This window comes from Pogona vitticeps, chromosome 8, assembly GCF_051106095.1.
Source record: "Pogona vitticeps strain Pit_001003342236 chromosome 8, PviZW2.1, whole genome shotgun sequence".
In the NCBI taxonomy this organism is placed as follows: domain Eukaryota; kingdom Metazoa; phylum Chordata; class Lepidosauria; order Squamata; family Agamidae; genus Pogona; species Pogona vitticeps.
The window spans coordinates 28,176,453-28,182,593 of record NC_135790.1 but is presented as its reverse complement, the minus strand read 5'-3'; the positions used below and the strand labels follow the sequence as shown (position 1 = coordinate 28,182,593).

Here is a 6,141-nt window from a genome sequence, read left to right as displayed (position 1 = left end):
GGAAAGGGCAATAAGAGAAATTCCTGCTCAGCTAACTCAGGCCAAGGTTAAATGAAGCCCTGGGCAAATGGACCAATACAGATCCCCGCTCGCCAGGAGTGGAATTGGCTAAAGATGAAGACGCTCTAAAGTGGAGAAGGCAGGCAAACATTCGGTCTGATGAGAAACCCAACACAGAAAGGTTCTGACCCTAGAGCGTTTCTGCTGGTGTAATATCATAGATTGTGCACGACCAAGGATAGCGCAAGAGGACTGTTGTACCAGTCAAAAGTGAGGGGTGGAAGCATCCCCCCCCCCGGCAAAGGAAGAAAATCACAGAAGGACTGGAGATTTTCTTTATTTGCAAAAAAGACCCTTGAACAGAGGCTTGAAATCGCTGCCACTATCACTCCAGTAGGGTTGTCAAGATGTTTGAGGAGTGGTTTCTCATTGCCAACCCTCCCTAGTGAGTTTCTGTGGCTGGGCAGGGATTCGAACCCAGGTCTCCTGAGTCATCTTTTAGCACTGTATCCACCACACTGCCCAGGTTACCACTAAGTGGTGATTGGGGTGGCATGATCTGTAGCACCTTACTTAAGCTTTTATCTGCTTTCTTTTAAAACCTAGCAGACAGTGGACATGCATTTTAAAAATAAACAACGGTTAGGGATGGCGGATGGACCAAATAAGGAGGATGCCTCATGCCTGAAGTTCACTCTGGCCACTGGTCACTGATAATCACAACTACATAAAAACGTAACAATCTGCAAACTATTTTTTAAAAACTGGTTCAAAATGCCAGATTTTAGAAGATGTGTCTTTATGAACACAGAGAGCATGAGGACAAAGAGAAACACCAAAGAGGGTGCGTTCCAGCACTTGGGAGTGACCTGGGCAAAAGCCTTTCCTTACATACCTGACCAGTAGCGCTTCACAACTAGTCCCCTGTTGGAAGCTGCATACTGGCTCCATAAACAGGAAATGCAGCATCAGCAGTTGGAGGACTAAGTAAAAACGGCAGTTGTGGCTGAGGTGTAGCCACAGTTCCAGACTGCACAGGCAGCTCCAGGTTGTGGTCTTGGTAAACCTGATCAACTCACAATCAAGCTACCAAAGTAAAATGAGATTGATGCACTCATCAGAATATAAACTCTTCAACGTGCATACATACAATTCTTTATTAACTCTTAGCAGATACATTGAGAATGTTCTAACTTAAGGCATTCTGGCATGGTTTGGGAGTAGCTCTGTAGCGAACAAAAAAGCTCAACACAGAACCATTAAAATTGCCCAGAATATCATCGGGCTCCAGCTATCAACCCTGGATGACATCTTCACATCCCGCTGTCTGAGGAAGTCACACAACATCCTGAGAGACTCTGCCCATCCTGCTTACAACTTTTTTAAACTGTTGCCATCTGGCAGAAGATATAGAACAATTAAGACTCTGTCCACACGTTTTCTGAATAGTTTTTATCCCAGAGCTATAATTGCAATTAATAATGACCTTAAAGACCACCAGTAGTGAATAGTTGGACAGTGTTACTTAGCCTGTGGTGTAGATGTTTGTATTCTTAGTGGGGGATTTTCAGTGGGTGGGGAGTGTCTGGGGATTTTTTATGTGTGTGCATGTGGGTCTGGTCCTTGGGTGTCTGTGTGAATTTTGTTGAATGGGTATACTATGTATATACTTACACTGACTATTTATTTATTTATTTATTTATTTATTTATTTATTTATTTATTTATTTATTTATTTATTTATTTATACTTATCTCTGTTCTAATCAATATTATTTAATTTCCATAGCCCTTGGAGTTCTGATAGTAAATCCTTTCTTTATCCAACACCTTTTCCTTCTCTGTAATTTGCCTTGATCTCAAACTTACTTACTTACTTCCTCCCCCCCCCCCCTATTCTCTCATCCCAGGGATGTTGAAAGAAGAGGGAGGCAGCTGAGCCAATTCCTTGAAGAGAGTTATGCACCACTGGCTTCCCAGAAGAGGTGCCAGTGTCAGGCAGGTCAGCTTTTCCTTCTGAACATGCAACACGACACATCTAGAGACAGACAGACAGACAGACAGACAGACAGACAGAGACTCCACCCTTCTCTCTCTCTCTCTCTCTCTCCTGCCCCTCCGGAGTCTCGCCGCGTCTCCTTCCCTCCTCCTCCTCCTCGTTCCTTCTGGCCAGGAGCTGTCCGCTCCGCTGGTGCTGAAACCGCTTCCCGACCGCCGCCGCCGCCGCCGTGGTGCTGAAGAGAGGCGCGCCGCCCGCCGAGCTGCCTTCTCCGCCCAGCCCTCCGCCTCTTGACGGGGAGGTGGATCTCCTCCGAGGCTCCCGCTGCTTCCGAAGCCCTTCAGGACCGGTGTCCAAAGGGCTGGCTCATCAGCTGAGAAAAACCCCTTTCTCTCCCTTCTTATCTTTTACCCCCCCCACTTTATCCCTACCGCCCCCAAAATGGAGTTGAACCTCGTTTGCTTGCTGAGACCCTCAAGCCAGTCCACTGGGGAAGTTCAAGAACCCGCCTCTCGCTCTTGAGGCACCAACGTGAAGCTTTGCCCAATGCATGCCGCTCTTTGAAAGAGTTGAAGCTCTTTTTTACTCTCTCCAGGAAAGAGGTAAAGGGAAAACCTACAAGGTTGGCATTCACACCCCGTCACCTGCCTTATTTGGGGAGTTTCTGCTTGACGTTGGAGCCTCTGCTTCTTGGCCGGGGGCGAGCAGAAGGTCCCAGAAGTGTTCCTGTCATGACCTCTTCTTGCTTGAGTTGATCCAAGAGATGAAGTTGGCTTTCTGGTTGGCGATCCGGGAGTTGGTGGACATGGGAAGCCCTCTCGCCGCTTTGGAAGACTGAGAGGCAGAGAGGCAGTCTGGACCCCAACCGTGGAAAGTGGTGGATATACAACAGAGCAGGAGAAAACATCACGGTCCTTGTGGGTGATACTCTTCTCTTATGGCTTGAAGGTAAAAAACATATTCTTCATATTTTACCTGCTCTGTTCAAAGTAGCAATTCTGCATTGAAAGTATAAAATGCACCATGTTAGATAGGAGGGATAAAGTTTTTTTTTAAGTGAGGGAATGCACAAAGGCAGAAGGAGTGTGAATTGACCCATTCAAAGAGAAAAAGCTGTATGTTGGACAATAATATCCCCAGAGAGAAGAAGTGAATACATTTTACTTGGAAAAAAGAGAAAGCTGCTTTCTATGGGGTCATGTTCTTCCTTTTAGGTCCATCCAGTCTTACAGTGCAAGTTCTGGCCGGCAGCAACATTGGCTCTTCAGTTTGAGGCAAGATTCCTTCTTAGCCTCTACCTAGAGATTCCTGCTTGGCTTTCAAAATCAGATGAGGTTGTAGGCATTCAGAATGCAGCCCTGATACTTAGAAATCTTCTCAAGAAAGAAGAGGTGGAGGAACTCATCTGTGGAAGACCTCCAGATTTTAAAATCTGCAGAGATGCTCTCTTGTTGATTTTTTTTCCAATGGAAACATCTTGAGGGATTTTCATTCTTGCAGGTTCTCTTCCAATAGAAAACGATCCCTTCTTTTGTACAATTGCAGGGAATTAATTCCTTTTGGGACAGATGGACAGGTGGATAGGTGGTTTTGGAATCTGCCATAATGAATCTCTTTCGGTAACATACAAAAAAGAAAGATTGTGTTTCAATGGGCACGTCCTGAGTGCAAGAAGTGCATGATGAGGTGAGAATGAAGTGAGAGAGAGAGAGAGAGAGAGAGGAATGAGAATCATTAGAAGGACCTTTTGCGTCTTTCCAGGATTAGAGGCAAAGTTAAGAGGGTAGGTGAGGCAGAACCATTGATTAAGTTTTGATCCCTGGCAGATGAATATAGAGGGACTGTTGCAGTGCAAAGAGCTTCATCACTGATTCATCTTTATTGCTATTAATCACTTGCATAGCATTGTCAAACATGTATATATGGCAATTGTTTCTTATCCCACTTGCTCCCACTACACTAGGAGATTGATTGTCTCTGTTCCTGTTTTGCAGACAGAAAACTTGAGTTTTATGACCAGCGGGCGCCTGAACCCTGTTGCTCTGTTGCATAGCTCACTTATCCTCTTGGGAAATCCCTGGGATGCCTTTTCATTTTCTTCATCCCCTGGGTCATGGATCTTGAATGGCCTTAAGGCTGTCTTCCCTTTGAGATGTTTCTTCCCATAAGGAATTTTTCATTTCTTTTCCCACACTAGCCACCTCCACCATCTTCTAGGGCCCGTTTGCATGGGTTCAACCTTCTGTGTCCTGTGACACAGCCACTCCTGGGATTGCTCTGGGTGAATAATCTTATATCTTATAAACTTATATCTGTCAGGATTTCTCAGGTTCCGTTGTCCTTATGAGCAAATGGCTAAAATTACTGAGAAAGTTGGTTAGCCCAGAAGAGGGCAAGCTAAGTGGCTAATTTAAAAAACAGATAAATTAAACTACTATCTCCCTCTTCTTACAACAGCTGCGTCCCTCACTCTGGAAAGATTTTGGTACATTTCAAGAACATTGCTCATTTGTTTCGTATAAATATCATTAATTACGCCAAGGCCTTTGTGATATGTAATTTCCTATTTACGTATGTTTCCCCCCTAAAAAACCCAACTCTCTATAGGTTGCTACTAGCAACCCAGGAGGAGATGGTTGCTCTTTTTCTCTGTCCATAATGGTTATATACTCAACAGAGTCTGCTTCATTTATTTCCCAGAAGGAATGTGGGTTTTCTCTACACACCCGCCTACAGAAAGAGAGCTTCTCAGGCTTCTCTTTTCAGTGTTGTTGTTTTTTCACACAAGCACAGTGAAATTCATGTAATGTTTTGTGTCCGCGACAAATTTTCTGAAAGGACATGTGAGGCTGGTTTGGTTGTTGCTTCATTTTGGGTGCTGAAGATCAGAAATGGACCAGTACGTTGAAGCATAGGAGCACTTGGTGGCCACCAGAAGCAAGGTGATGAACGGACTATGAAACACAGACATTTCAAAGGGAAACTCTGATAACACATTAATGGAAGGAGGTGGTACACCTCAGAGATTCTCTCTAGATCTTTTAGGCTTGACCTAATGAATGAAGACAGGTTGTGGAAAACTCTTGTCTGTTGCTATAAAAAAAAGTAGCCTCTCAAGCCATTATGACCAATGATCAGGGCTTATGGGAACTGGTGTCCCACACACACATACACATCTGGAATCGAATAAATAAATAGCCAGATTTTGCTTCTCTGAATTAACATTCCCCTCGTGTATCTGCACACAGTTCTCTTAGCTTGGGCTGACAGGTATAAATTAAGCATTTTATCTCAAGAAAAGAGGCAGCTGAGCAAGGATGTGTTGATAAACGGTGTGAGGGAGTGAGGAGAGAAAAAATTATTCAGCCTCTCAAAATACCAACAGTGGGGGCCACCCACAGAAAGCTGTGGTCAGGCAGCTTAAGACCAAAACAGGGGAAGGGGGAATGTTTTAGAGGATAGATAACTGATAAGATCCATTGTTACCATGAAGGTTGAAAGGATTATACGAAGACATACAATATATGGAGGATTACCGTAACATGCTCTACATGGGGCTTCCTCTGGGAAGTGTCCAGAAACTTCAGCAGATCCAAAACATGGCAGCAAGATTTCTAAATGGAGCTGGTTAGAGGGATCACATAACCCACCCACCCCAGTACAGCAGCTCCATTGGCTGCCGATCCATTTCTGGGCACAATTCAAAGTGCTGGTTCTAAGCTATCAAGTCCTAAACAGTTTGGGTCCAAGGTATCTCAAGGCCCACCTCTCCCTTTATGAGCCTGCTCAGGTGTTAAAATCATCTGGAGATGATCTTTTGATCCCCCCTCCTGGTGGGGACACAGAAGAGGCCCTTCTCTGTTGCTGCTCCCAGACTCTGGAACTCCCTCCCACAGGAAGCCAGCCTGGCCCCATCTTAGCTGTCCTTCCGCAAGTAGGCAAAAAGACCTTTCTCTTCAGGCAAGCTTTCCCTCAGTGAACGGCTGCCTGAGTGAGGTTTTTAAATGGATGATTGTGCCTTACTACTTTGAATCTGTTTTTAGTATTGCTTTTGTTTATCATCATTTACTTTGATATTTGTCTGAGCCTTTTTAGTGTTTGTATATTTATCATTTTTAGATATAAATATTGTCTTTTAATGATG

At 44.4% G+C, this 6,141-nt stretch overlaps 1 protein-coding gene across 1 annotated transcript in view; it reads left to right on the top strand.

The window, feature by feature from the left end:
- Positions 1-805: 805 nt before the first annotated feature.
- DRD2 (dopamine receptor D2) overlaps positions 806-6,141 on the top strand; it is a 45,666-nt gene continuing 40,330 nt past the window's right edge. Inside the window, exon 1 of the mRNA XM_020793335.3 lies at positions 806-2,945. The gene's annotated coding sequence lies outside the window, so the exon portion shown is untranslated. The remainder of the gene's footprint in view (positions 2,946-6,141) is intronic.